Source organism: Salmo trutta, chromosome 31, assembly GCF_901001165.1.
Source record: "Salmo trutta chromosome 31, fSalTru1.1, whole genome shotgun sequence".
NCBI lineage: Eukaryota > Metazoa > Chordata > Actinopteri > Salmoniformes > Salmonidae > Salmo > Salmo trutta.
In genome coordinates, this window is record NC_042987.1 from 42,458,536 (window position 1) to 42,473,407 (window position 14,872).

At 43.7% G+C, this 14,872-nt stretch overlaps 1 protein-coding gene across 2 annotated transcripts in view; it reads left to right on the forward strand.

The window, feature by feature from the left end:
* The first annotated feature begins 10,094 nt into the window (after positions 1–10,094).
* LOC115170228 (ubiquitin carboxyl-terminal hydrolase 33) overlaps positions 10,095–14,872 on the forward strand; it is a 55,835-nt gene continuing 51,057 nt past the window's right edge. For both annotated transcript variants that reach the window (XM_029726622.1, XM_029726624.1), the window contains exon 1: positions 10,095–10,208. The gene's annotated coding sequence lies outside the window, so the exon portion shown is untranslated. The remainder of the gene's footprint in view (positions 10,209–14,872) is intronic.

Genomic DNA, 14,872 nt, shown 5'->3' on the forward strand with positions numbered 1-14,872 from the left:
GGCTGTTGTCATGACCACAGTAAAATTCCACGTGACCGTTGAGTCAAGGTAACACTCGGGTCAACACTTTGATCCAATCTTTCTCTGTCCAGTGTCTGTTTTTTTCTTCTCTTTTGCCCATCTTAATCTATTTTTATTGGCCAGTCTGAGATATTACATTTTCTTTGCAACTGAAGCTGCCAGTTGAAGACTGGTGAGGCGTCTGTTTCTCAAACTTGACACTCTAATGTACTTGTCCTCTTGCTCAGTTGTGCACCGGGGCCTCCCACTCTTTCTATTCTGGTTAGAGCCAGTTTGCGCTGTTCTGTGAAGGGAGTAGTACACCGCATTGTACCAGATCTTCAGTTTCTTGGCAATTTCTCACATGGAATAGCCTTCATTTCTCAGAACAAGAATGACTGACGAGTTTCAGAAGAAAGGTCTTTGTTTCTGGACATTTTGAGCCTGTAATCGAACCCACAAATGCTGATGCTCCAGATACTAAACTAGTCCAGTTTTAATGCTAATTTAATCAGAACAACAGTTGTCAGCTGTGCTAACATTGCAAAGGGTTTTCTAATGATCAATTAGCCTTTTAATAATGATAAACCTGGATTAGCTAACACAACGTGCCTTGGAACACAGGAGTGATGGTTGCTGATAATGGGCCTCTGTACACCTATGTAGATATTCCATTAAAAATCAGCCGTTTCCAGCTACAATAGTAATTTATAACATTAACAATGTCTACACTGTATTTCTGATTAATTTGGTTATTTTAATGGACGAAAAATGTGCTTTTCTTTCAAAAACAAGGACATTTCTAAGTGACCTCAGAATTTTGAACAGGTGTGTGTGTGTGTGTGTGTGTGTGTGTGTATATTATTCAATCAATGCACCCGTGTGCCAACGAGCGTCTGCGTTGCCAGGTGCTAAAATAGAAGTTGCTTCTATTTGTGGCGTGCTGCATGTCCTCCCATCTCCTCATTGGCTTTTAGAAGTTGGAGATGCTGAAGATACAGATATAGACCCAGACATAACAGAGATGCTGATGGAAGATACAGATATAGACCCAGACATAACAGAGATGCTGAAGGAGGATACAGATATAGAACCAGACATAACACAGATGCTGAAGATACAGATATAGTACCAGACATAACAGAGATGCTGAAGATACCTACTTGCCATCTCATTGGTTATACCCACGTGGGTGATTGAAAGATGAACTGAGGTCGGTTGTGGTAATAAACCTTATTATGAAAGTTAGTTGCCAATCGCCATATAAAGTCCAAAGAAGAAAAACCTGGAAGGAGGAGAGATGACTAGAAACGATTCGGTTGACCGTTTTATGTGTTATGTTATGTTGAAGTGGGAAGTTTACATACACCTTAGCCAAATACATTTAAACTCAGTTATTCACAGTTCTTGACATTGAATCCTAGTAAAGATTCCCTGTCTTAGGCCAGTTAGGATCCCAACTTTCTTTAAGAATGTGAAATGTCAAAATAATAGTAGAGAGTGATTTATTTCAGCTTTTATTTCTTTCATCACATTCCCAGTGGGTCAGAAGTTTACATACTAATTGAGTGTATTTGGTAGCATTGCCTTTAAATTGTGTAACTTGGGTCAAACGTTTCGGGTACTTCCACAAGCTTCCCACAATAAGTTGGGTGAATTTTGGCCCATTCCTCCTGACAGAGCTGGTGTAACTGAGTCAGGTTTGTAGGCCTCCTTGCTTGCACACATATTTTTTCAGTTCTGCCCACACATTTTCTATAGGATTGAGGTCAGGGCTTTGTGATGGCCACTCCAATACCTTGACTTTGTTGTCCTTAAGCCATTTTGCCACAACTTTGGAGGTATGCTTGGGGTCATTGTCCATTTGGAAGACCAATTTGCGACCAAGCTTTAACTTGGTTCTTCAGCTTGCAAGCCTCCCCCTTTTTCCTCCAAACATAACGATGGTCATTATGGCCAAACGGTTATTTTTGTTTCATCAGACCAGAGGACATTTCTCCAAAAAGTACGATCTTTGCCCCCATGTGCAGTTGCAAACGTAGTCTGGCTTTTTATGGCAGTTTTGGAGCAGCGGCTTCTTCCTTGCTGAGCAGCCTTTCAGGTTATGTCGATATAGGACTCGTTTTACTGTGGATATAGATACTTTTGTACCTGTTTCCTCCAGCATCTTCACAAGGTCCTTTGCTGTTGTTCTGGGATTGATTTGCACTTTTCGCATCAAAGTACGTTCATCTCTAGGAGACAGAACGCGTCTCCTTCCTGAGCGGTATGACGGCTGCGTGGTCCCATGGTGTTTATACTTGCATACTATGGTTGGTACAGATGAACGTGGTACCGTCAGGCTTTTGGAAATTCCTCCCAAGGATGAACCAGATGTGTGAAGGTCTACAATTTTTTTCTTAGGTCTTGGCTGATTTCTTTTGATTTTCCCATGATGTCAAGCAAAGAGGTACTGAGTTTGAAGGTAGGCCTTGAAATACATCCACAGGTACACCTCCAATTGACTCAAATTATGTCAATTAGCCTATCAGAAGCTTCTAAAGCCATGACATCATTTTCTGGAATTTTCCAAGCTGTTTAAAGGCACAGTCAACTTAGTGTATGTAAACTTCTGACCCACTGGAATTGTGATACAGTGAATTATAAGTGAAATAATCTGTCTGTAAACAATTGTTGAAAAAATGACTTGTGTCATGCACAAAGTAGATGTCTAACCGACTTGCCAAAACTATAGTTTGTTAACAAGAAATTTGTGGAGTGGATGAACACTTAGGTTGGAGTCATTAAAACTCGTTTATGTACATTTCCGACTTTAAACTGCATGTATATGCGCTCAAGCCTGAAATAGCCTGATTTTTAAAAGGATTGTGCTCTTATACAGCTATGGCTTATTACGCACGCGTATTTGATGTCTTTGGTACATCATTCGTCTAGCCTATATGCCAAAAATTAAGAAATTCAGTTGGTCTACAATTAGTTCATTTTATTTGATTTTGTATTAGCCTAGTGATGGGATTATTTGTTTTATATTAATGGATAGGCAAACATGACGTTTTTAGCGACAGAATCTCTCATCACTGCGTTTGTCTCCAGCCCCTCTCCTTAATTCCTTTCACGAGTGCGCAGAGAGGAGCTGTCAACAGTTAAATAAATGTTTCATTGTTTCTCTCGATGTTCCCGAACATATTTCACTTTGTTTACATTTACATTTTAGTCATTTATCAGATGCTCTTATCCAGAGCGATTTACAGTAGTGAATACATACATTTCATACATTTTTTTTTCTTTCTTCGTACTGGTCCCTCGTGTTTCCCTAATGCAAAACAACGTTGGAGAGCCCACAACGTTTTGGGCGTAATATCACCTGTTGCGCAGCAGAAGGCGGCATGCTCGGTAAACGGTGGTTAACGTGTGGAGTGAAAACTACCCTGCATGAAGGAAAAACTAACCGGCAGGTAAGTGGCCTCCCTTCGCTGTTGGAGTGCATACGGATTAAATCATCTCTTTCACCTGAACATCTGAACATCGGCCATTCTATATCTAAACTAATTTGACATATTGGTAAATAATTAAATTGAGAATAGTCTGATGTGACAACAGGATGATTTTTGTGGGACCTTGTACATGATTTTAAAAACAGTTAGCAGCATTTGCATACCCATTTATAGATCTGGATTGACTGTTGTGAGCAGATGGTGTTAAACTACACTGAGCCAAAAATATAAAAGCAACAATTAACTTTTTTTATGGAGTTACACATGATAAAATAATCAGTCAATTGAAAAATATTAGGCCCTAGTCTGGATTAAACAGGACTGAGAATAGTAATGCATCTGTTGGTCGCAGATTAATGTAGGGGCCTCGATAAAGACTGTCTGGTGTGACCATTTGCCTCATGTAGCGCGACACCTCCTTTTTGAATAGAGTTGATCAGGCGGATTTGCTGAATATTTTCAGGAACTGGAACACGCTGTCGATCCAGAACATTCTCAATGGGTGACATGTCTGCTGAGTACGCAGGCCACAGAAGAACTGGGACATTTTCATCTTCCAGGAATTGTGTACAGATCATTATGACACGGGGCGTGTATTATCATGCTGAAACATGAGGTGATGGAGGAGGATGAATGGCACGACAACGGGTTTCGGGATTTCGTCACGGTATCTCTATGCATTCAAATTGCCATCAATAAAAAGCAATTGTTCTTTGTAGTTTATGCCTGCCCAAACCATAACTCCACAGTTTGTACTGAAATTATTTGGTTGTGCAAAACCCACAGTTTCATCAACTGTCCAAGGGGCTGGTGTAAGACGATCCCGCAGGTGAAGAAGCCGGATGTGGAGGTCCTGGGCTGGCGTGGTTTCACGTGGTCTGCAGTTGTGAGGCGGGTTGGATATACTGCCAAATTCTCTAAAATGACGTTGGAGGCAGTTTATGGTAATGTAACATTTAAATATCCAGCAAAAAGGTCTGGTGGACATTCTTGCAGTCAGCATGCCTATTGCACATCCCCTCAGAACTTGAGACATCTGTGCCATTGTGACAACTGCACATTTTTTGTGGAATTTAATTGTCCCCAGTACAAGGTGCACCTGTTTTAATGATCATGCTGTTTAATCAGCTTCTTGATATGCCACAGCTGTCAGGTGGATGGGACACCTTATCTCAGCTCGCTGGTCAGGTATATTTCACTGGTCATCCCCAAAGCCAACACTTCCTTTGGCCGCCTTTCCTTCCAGTTCTCTACTGCCAACGACTGGAACGAATTGCAAAAATCACTGAAGCTGGAGTCTTATATCTCCCTCACTAACCTGTAAGCATCAGCTGTCAGAGCAGCTTACCGATCACTGTACCTGTACACAGCCCATCTGTAAATAGCCCATCCAACTACCTCATCCCCATATTGTTATTTATCCTCTTGCTCTGTTGCACCCCAGTATCTCTACTTGCACATCATCATCTGCACATCTATCACTCCAGTGTTAATGCTAAATTGTAAATATTTTCACCTCTATGGCCTATTTGCCGTACCTCCTACTCTTCTACATTTGCACACACTGTACATAGATGTTTCTATTGTGTTAATGACTTTGTTGTTTTGTTTGTAACTCTGTTTGTGTCGCACTGCTTTGCTAGATCATTTCCAGGGTGCAGTTGTAAATGAGAACTTCTCAACTGGCCTACCTGGTTTAAATAAAGGTGAAATTAAAAGAATAAAAGAAATGCTCACAACAGCTACGTAAACAAATGTTAGATATTTGTTTGTGGAAGATTTCTGGGTTTCTCTTATTTCAACTCATAAAACATGGGACCAACACAGAGAGTTCATGCAGGTCAGAACTGTGTTGCGTTAATATTTTTGTTCAGCAGGCAAAAGAAACGTGAAAATGATAATGCAGTAAACTGATTTAAAATGCTTGAATTAAATGCACTAGTTTCGTTGCACCTGGGCTACGTTCAGTCGTGGGGGTCAGGTACTACAGAAGAATTGGGAACATTACAGCTGGCCCAGAACAGGGCAGCACGGCTGGCCTGTAAATGTACCCAGAAAGCCAACATTAATATGGCATGTCAGTCTCAGATCAAAGTAGAGGAGATATTGACTTCATCGCTACTTGTTTTTGTAAGAAATATTGACATGTTGAATACACTGAGCTGTCTGTCTAAACTACTGGCACACAGCTCAAGACACCCCTCCATACCCCACAAGACATGCCACCAGAGGTCTGTTTAAACTACTGGCACACAGCTCAGACACCCATCCATACCCCACAAGGACATGCCACCAGAGGTCTGTTTAAACTGACTGGCACACAGCTCAGACACCCATCCATACCCCACAAGACATGCCACCAGCGGTCTGTCTAAACTACTAGCACCACAGCTCAGACACCCATACATACCCCACAAGACATGCCACCAGAGGTCTGTTTAAACTACTGGCACACAGCTCAGGACACCCATGCATACCCCACAAGACATGCCACCAGAGGTCTGTTTAAACTACTGGCACACAGCTCAGACACCCATCCATACCCCACAAGACATGCCACCAGAGGTCTCTCACAGTCCCCAAGTCCAGAACAGACTATGGGAGGTGCACAGTACTATCATAGAGGCCATTACTACATGGAACTCTATCCACATCAGGTAACTGATGCAGCAGTAGAATTAGATAAAAAAAAAACAGATAAAATACACCTTATGGAACAGGCGGGGACTGGGAAGAGACACACACACACAGGTACAAACACACTATATACACACGTGTATGGTGTAGTACACCATGTATACACTTCAGGTATTGTGAAATCTTTTTGAAAATGTATTTTAATGTTTAGAAATATTATGTATATTCTTTCTGCCTTAATTTTTACTGGACCCCAGGAAGAGTAGCTGCTGCCTTGGCAGGAACTAATGGGAATCCATAATAAACCCCAGGAAGAGTAGCTGCTGCCTTGGCAGGAACTAATGGGGATCCATAATAAACCCAGGAAGAGTAGCTTCTACCTGGCAGGAACTAATGGGGATCCATAATAAACCCCAGGAAGAGTAGCTGCTGCCTTGCAGGAACTAAGGGGATCCATAATAAACCCCAGGAAGAGTAGCTGCTGCCCTGGCGGGAACTAATGGGGATCCATAATAAACCCCAGGAAGAGTAGCCGCTGCCCTGGCGGGGGAACTAATGGGGATCCATAATAAACCCCAGGAAGAGTAGCTGCTGCCTTGGCGGGAACTAACGGGGATCCATAATAAACCCCAGGAAGAGTAGCTGCTGCCCCTGGCGGGAACTAACGGGGATCCATAATAAAACCCCAGGAAGAGTAGCTGCTGCCTTGGCGGGAACTAACCGGGGATCCATAATAAACCCCAGGAAGAGTAGCTGCTGCCTTGGCAGGAACTAATGGGGATCCATAATAAACCCCAGGAAGAGTAGCCCTGCTGCCTTGGCAAGAATAAATGGGGATCCTTAATAAATACAACAGCAGTAACCAAAATTCCAAATCGGTCATTTTCCTCTCCAGCGTTTTTTTCAGCAGATGGTGCAAAGAGTCAAAGTGAAAAATATTGAACAGAAACTAGAAGAAAAGACTGGAACCAACTGACTGCAAAGTAAACATTATGTATTAAACAGCTTGACTTGGGATGGAAGAAGTGCAGCAGCTGTCTTTATTTTATCAAGTGTGGGGCGGCAGGTCGCCTAGAGGTTAGAGCGTTGGACCAGATAACCAGCAGGTAGCCTAGTGGTTAGAGCGTTGGGCCAGTAACAGCAGGTAGCCTAGAGGTTAGAGCGTTGGGCCAGTAACCAGCAGGTAGCCTAGTGGTTAGAGCGTTGGGCCAGTAACCAGCAGGTAGCCTAGAGGTTAGAGCGTTTGGGCCAGTGACCAGGCAGGTAGCCTAGTGGTTAGAGCGTTTGGGCCAGTGACCAGCAGGTAGCCTAGAGGTTAGAGCGTTGGGCCAGTGACCAGCAGGTAGCCTAGTGGTTAGAGCGTTGGGCCAGTAACCAGTAGGTAGCCTAGTGGTTAGAGCGTTGGGCCAGTGACCAGCAGGTAGCCTAGTGGTTAGAGTGTTGGGCCAGTGACCAGCAGGTAGCCTAGAGGTTAGAGCGTTGGGCCAGTGACCGAAAGGTTGCTGGATCAGAGCTGACAAGTCGGTCAGTTAAGAACAAATTATTATTTACATTGAAGGCCTAAGAACAGTGGGTTAAACTGCCTTGTACAGGGCAGAACGACAGATTTGTACCTTGTCAGCTCGGGGATTCAATCTAGCACCTTTCGGTCACGGGCCTGCCTCTCTAACCACTAGACTACCTGCCGCCCCTCTAACCACTAGGCTACCTGCCTCTAACCACTAGGCTACCTGCCTCCCCAGGATAAAGGTTATATTAAAATCTAAGAAGTCGGTCCATTAGACTATGTTCACCGAAATTCACAAATGGCATTATGCTCTAGAGACCTGATTATTCACTCTTAATTGTTTATACACATTTTTCCATGACTTTTATAATAGCTTACATGAAAAGGTGGGCATTATTGACACTGGAAAAGCTGCTGTTCTGATCCCATGTAGACCAACCACCACATGCCATTGTGCCCTTGAACAAGGCTCTTAGCCCCCACCCCCCCCCCCCACACACACACACACATAGATCTTCACTGTTAGTCACATGTTGTCAACATGTGGTCCACCCTCCATCTAGACAGCTTCTGGGCATGCAGGCTTGGCTTTTCAACATTACAGCCAAAATACTTTGTCTTTTATAAATTGATAAGGTAGACATGCTACTTCAAAACAAGGTATCATATTTATATAAGGCTAAAATATTAATGTTTTGGGGAAGAGTTATTCTTCAATTAGGATTTGAACATTTTTTTAATGTTGTTCAATTGCATGGCTACTGTTTAATTGAAGGGCATCCCAGTTTTCAACGGTGAAGAGGCTCTACAGTGCCGGTGGAAAGGCGACAGGAAATGAATGTTTAGTTGGCTATATTTACTAGCTAGAACTGTATTTAACTAGCTAGAACTGTATTTAACTAGCTATAGCTAGAACTGTATTTAACTAGCTAGAACTGTAACAAGTTATGCTTTGAGGATCTAATTAGTCTGTCATTTATTTTATAACTACGGTGAAATGTCGTAGTCTCTCTCCTCCAACGGCCCCTCGTACAGAGGACACCGCAGCACCACAGACTGAAGGGTAATGGCTGATATGTCGTTTAAAAAAAATTAATTGATCAAATTTGTGTGCTTTCATGATTTACATTAACAACAATTATGAAACTAATTTACATGATTTTATCATGACCTTACAAACCCTCATTTGACAACTTGGAACAAATCAAATGTATTTATAAAGCCCCCCCCCTTTTTTTATTCATCATCCGATGTCACAAAGGGATTATACAGAAACCCAGCCTAAAACCACAAACGACCTATCATGCTTCAGGCTGGCACATTTTTCAATCTGAGCAATCTGGAACAACCTACTGTCACTCACAGATTCACAGACTAGCGGCAAATTCATCTGAACAAATCAGAATCAGGAAATTAATGCCCCTGTCTTCATTCCGTGTTTTGATCAACATTTTTTTTTGCCTCGGTGTGTGAATCTGGACCAGCAATAGGCAACTTTGTTTTTTATAGAGGAAGCCGGTAAGCGATTCCCCAAAAACTAGAAGTGCTGGTTTGTCGTTCCAGACAGCTTCTGCCCAAGTCAAGCACTGGTATTAGAAATTACTTCAGACATAGTGACTCGGATTTAACCATAGGGATTCGCGACTCGACTCGGATTTAACCATAGGGATTCGCGACTCGACTCGGATTTAACCATAGGGATTCGCGACTCGACTCGGATTTAACCATAGGGATTCGCGACTCGACTCGGATTTAACCATAGGGATTCGCGACTCGACTCGGATTTAACCATAGGGATTCGTGACTCGACTCGGGAGTTAACCATAGGCATTCGTGACTCGACTCGGACTCAAGGTTTAGTGAGTCGAATACAACACTGTCCTGAACATGTGAAAGTTGGTTTGGTGTCTCTATAAATTGAACGGTTTGAGTTACTGTTGGTTAGGGGCCTGAGAGATGAGGTCTTCAGTAGGTAGCGATATAGAGATGGGCCTGATAGATGTTTGCTGCTGGAGTCTATACCAGTAAATCTTCAGTCACTAAGGTCATGCTGCCCCAGTGTTGCAAAGGGGTTGCTTTCAAAAATAAAACCAGGTGGAGCGCTTGGGAATCTGATTCTGAAATACAAGGTGAAAATAAAATCCACCTTTTTATTATTATAATTTTTTTTTTAGCATAAAAAAAATACAAAAAATCGAAACATGATTGTGACAGATAAAAATAAAAAAATAAAAACTTGCAGATGTTAATTTGAAATGTAAGTAATGTGTTTATAGTTCAGTTTAGTTCAGTTCAGTTTATTGTTCAGTAGGGGGACCCTTGTGCTGGGATGGTACAGAATCAGATGTATGTTATTCCAGTGTTGGCCGCCAGGTGGCGCAGCGACACCCCGTTCCGGTCACAAGGCGGATCCACAAAACCTGGAAGTTTTGCGGTCCTCATTCAACTGTGACATTACGAAGGTTTACCGTTTTGAAATAATGTCACAGATATACATATTTAATAACTGCCGTGTTTAGCTTTCAAAGATAACAGGATCAGTTCTTTCTGAACTGTAAATAAAGTGCAAGGTAAGAGCCAAGAGGTTATTTATTTTCCCAGTTTGTTGTATACTGCAGAGATGAGAAGAAGTAGCCGTTTGTTTTTTAACGTTTTATTACAGTGACTAGCTAGCTAATGTTAGCATGACAGCTCAATCCATCTGTCAAATCTATTCTGTTACCATCAAGAAAACTATTATTGGCTAACACGATTTGATCTGAGAAACTTTTCTTAATTCACATCGGGATTGAATTGGATCGAAAACATATTTCATATCAACCGGTTAGCCTCTTGGCTAGCTAGCTAGGTGCCATCTGCCTTTACCCGTTAGCTAGCTAACGTTAATTAGCCTCTTGGCTAGCTAGGTGCCATCTCGTTAGCTAGCTAACGTTAGCGTTAGTTAGCCTCTTGGCTAGCTAGGTGCCATCTGCCTTTACCCGTGAGCTAGCTAACGTTAGTTAGCCTCTTGGCTAGCTAGGTGCCATCTCGTTAGCTAGCTAACGTTAGTTAGCCTCTTGGCTAGCTAGGTGCCATCTCGTTAGCGTTAGCTAGCTAACGTTAGTTAGCCTCTTGACTAGCTAGGTGCCATCTGCCTTTACCCGTTAGCTAGCTAACGTTAGTTAGCCTCTTGGCTAGCTAGGTGCCATCTCGTTAGCTAGCTAACGTTAGTTAGCCTCTTGACTAGCTAGGTGCCATCTGCCTTTACCCGTTAGCTAGCTAACGTTAGTTAGCCTCTTGGCTAGCTAGGTGCCATCTCGTTAGCTAGCTAACGTTAGTTAGCCTCTTGGCTAGCTAGGTGCCATCTCGTTAGCGTTAGCTAGCTAACGTTAGTTAGCCTCTTGTCAGTGAGTGTCGCATCGACTGAACCTGATGTGATGTCCTCCCCGTGTGCCTTTTTGTTGTTGATGATTGAATAGTAGCTACCTTTATTAACTAAAATACGTTACATCACATTGTTAGTAACGGTTTTGTTGGTAGTTAACCCATTCATTAGATCAACCATCACCTGAAGACAGTACAGTAGGTTTAGAAACTCCTCAGCGCCTGTTGATGAAGGATAGTTACCTGATCTGGTTTTGTTTTTTCCATCAATACTCATTATGAAATACTAGGGGACGTGACTGAAGGCAAACAGGGGTTGTCTTAGGGGTGTCTAACAGAACAAAATTACTAATCATTTTGTAGACTTCAAGAAGCCCAAAACGGATGTTGTTTCAATATGCTTTGTGTTGTTTGTAGTCACGACAGACAAAGATAATAGTTAAGTAAACTTTCCAATGCATATGTTGTCAACCATCACATCCAGTACATGAAGACTGTCATTAACGTTTGGTTTCCGTTTCCTGTGTAGCATCAATATTGTTATCTGACTGTCCGTTACATTAATATACAGTATCTCACAAAAGTGAGTACACCCCTCACATTTTGTAAATATTTGAGTATATCTTTTCATGTGACAACACTGAAGAAATGACACTTTGCTACAATGTAAAGTAGTGAGTGTACAGCTTGTATAACAGTGTAAATGTTCTGTCCCCTCAAAATAACACAACCCACAGCCATTAATGTCTAAACCGCTGGCAACAAAAGTGTGTTAAATTTGGTGTCATCGCTCTCACACTCCCTCATACTGACTGGTCACTGGAAGTTCAACATGGCACCTCATGGCAAAGAACTCTCTGAGGATCTGAAAAAAAGAATTGTTGCTCTACATAAAGATGGCCTGGGCTATAAGAAGATTGCAAAGACCCTGAAACTGAGCTGCAGCACGGTGGCCAAGACCATACAGCGGTTTAACAGGACAGGTTCCACTCAGAACAGGCCTCGCCATGGTCAACCAAAGAAGTTGAGTGCACGTGCTCAGCGTCATATCCAGAGGTTGTCTTTGGGAAATAGACGTATGAGTGCTGCCAGCATCGCTGCAGAGGTTGAAGGGGTGGGGGGGGGGGGGGGGGGGGGTCAGCCTGTCAGTGCTCAGACCATACGCCACACACTGCATCAAATTGGTCTGCATTGCTGTCGTCCCAGAAGGAAGCCTCTTCTAAAGATGATGCACAAGAAAGCCCGCAAACAGTTTGCTGAAGACAAGCAGACTAAGGACATGGATTACTGGAACCATGTCCTGTGGTCTGATGAGACCAAGATAAACTTATTTGGTTCAGATGGTATCAAGCGTGTGTGGCGGCAACCAGGTGAGGAGTACAAAGACAAGTGTGTCTTGCCTACAGTCAAGCATGGTGGTGGGAGTGTCATGGTCTGGGGCTGCATGAGTGCTGCCGGCACTAGGGAGCGACAGTTCATTGAGGGAACCATGAACGCCAACATGTACTGTGACATACTGAAGCAGAGCATGATCCCCTCCCTTCGGAGACTGGGCCGCAGGGCAGTATTCCAACATGATAACGACCCCAAACACACCTCCAAGACGACCACTGCCTTGCTAAAGAAGCTGAGGGTAAAGGTGATGGACTGGCCAAGCATGTCTCCAGACCTAAACCCTATTGAGCATCCGTGGGGCATCCTCAAACAGAAGGTGGAGGAGTGCAAGGTCTCTAACATCCACCAGCTCCGTCATGGAGGAGTGCAAGGTCTCTAACATCCACCAGCTCCGTCATGGAGGAGTGCAAGGTCTCTAACATCCACCAGCTCCGTGATGGAGGAGTGCAAGGTCTCTAACATCCACCAGCTCCGTCATGGAGGAGTGCAAGGTCTCTAACATCCACCAGCTCCGTCATGGAGGAGTGCAAGGTCTCTAACATCCACCAGCTCCGTCATGGAGGAGTGCAAGGTCTCTAACATCCACCAGCTCCGTCATGGAGGAGTGCAAGGGCTCTAACATCCACCAGCTCCGTCATGGAGGAGTGCAAGGTCTCTAACATCCACCAGCTCCGTCATGGAGGAGTGCAAGGTCTCTAACATCCACCAGCTCCGTCATGGAGGAGTGCAAGGTCTCTAACATCCACCAGCTCCGTCATGGAGGAGTGCAAGGTCTCTAACATCCACCAGCTCCGTGATGGAGGAGTGCAAGGTCTCTAACATCCACCAGCTCCGTGATGGAGGAGTGCAAGGTCTCTAACATCCACCAGCTCCGTCATGGAGGAGTGCAAGGTCTCTAACATCCACCAGCTCCGTGGTGTCGTCATGGAGGAGTGGAAGAGGAGTCCAGTGGCAACCTGTGAAGCTCTGGTGAACTCCATGCCCAAGAGGGTTAAGGCACTGCTGGAAAATGATGGTGGCCACACACAATATTGACACTTTGGGCCCAATTTTGGATATTTTCACATAGGGGTGTACTCACTTTTGTTGCCAGCGGTTTAGACATTAATGGCTGTGTGTTGTGTTATTTTGAGGGGACAGCAAATTTACACTGTTATATAAGCTGTACACTCACTACTTTACATTGTAGCAAAGTGTCATTTCTTCAGTGTTGTCACATGAAAAGATATACTCAAATATTTACAAAAATGTGAGGGGTGTACTCACTTTTGTGAGATACTGTATTTATTTATTTATTTATTAACATTTACATTCACACAAAGTCTTCCAGGTGTTTAGGTCTGCGGATGGTCCTACCAGACCTTGTGTGGGGAGGGTTTATTTCATCAGGAGGTACTTGACCTGAGACGTCTGGATCTTCTTGTTGAAGGGCAGCGTCCACCTCTAGGTTGTGTTCTGCACCCTGCTGGGTGTTAGCTGGTGCTCTGTTTGGGCAACAGTGGGGAAATCCTCTCCTATTTCTCTGCTCGTCCTCAGTTATCTCCTGTTCCTCCTGAAGACTTGTCCTTGTTCTGTCTTCACCTCGTAGGACCTTGCCTCTACAGGTCAGACTACCGTGACTCTCTGCCACCACTGTTTCTGTCCTGTGAGTGGCTGAACTCTCACCCTGTCATCTCGTTGCAGCTCTGTGAGATCCTCAGCAGAGGTGTCGTAGTACTTTGCCTGTTTCTGTTGTCTTTCTTTGAACTTCTCCAGCTGACAGTTTGTCATCCCTGGTCTCAGAAGATTTTCACTCATTATAAGTAGTGTCTTTGTACATCTTCCCATGAGCACCATTGCAGGTCTGTTCCCTGTGACGGGGTATTTCTGTGATCCAGCCATGTATGGGTCAGCACCTGCTCTCTTTGCTTTTTGCCATCAGTCTTTTGGCTGTTTTCCCTGCCGATTCCACTTTCCCAATACTTTGCAGGTATCCTGGAGACGATGTTTTGTGTGTAAAGACCTAAACCTTGCTGAAGCTTCGGAACTCGTCTGAAGAGTACTGGGGACCGTTGTCTGAGTACAGAATGTCAGGTATCCCATAGCGTGCAAAGTATGTCTTCGGTTTTTCAATGACCGTTTTCGATTGTGTGTTTATCCAAATGGTCCACTTCCCAGAAGTTTGAGAGATAATCAACTGTGACCATGTAGTCTCTGTTGTTGAACTTGGACAGGTCTGTCCCTATTGGTGCTTTGTGTGCCCTCGGTGTCTGTTTTCACACCCCTATGCAGTGCAGGTGCCACATTGTGCCATGTATGTTCTCAGCTGTTCATTCATTCCAGGCCAGTAGACACTCACCATCTCTTCTCAGACATCCCTCTGTTCCTATGTGTGAGAAATAGATTCTCTGCATTATCTCTGACCTTAGGGTGGCAGAAGCTCAAATATACTGTTTAGGATTTTCTACTGCCAAGTTTACACTATTGCAGTGAAATG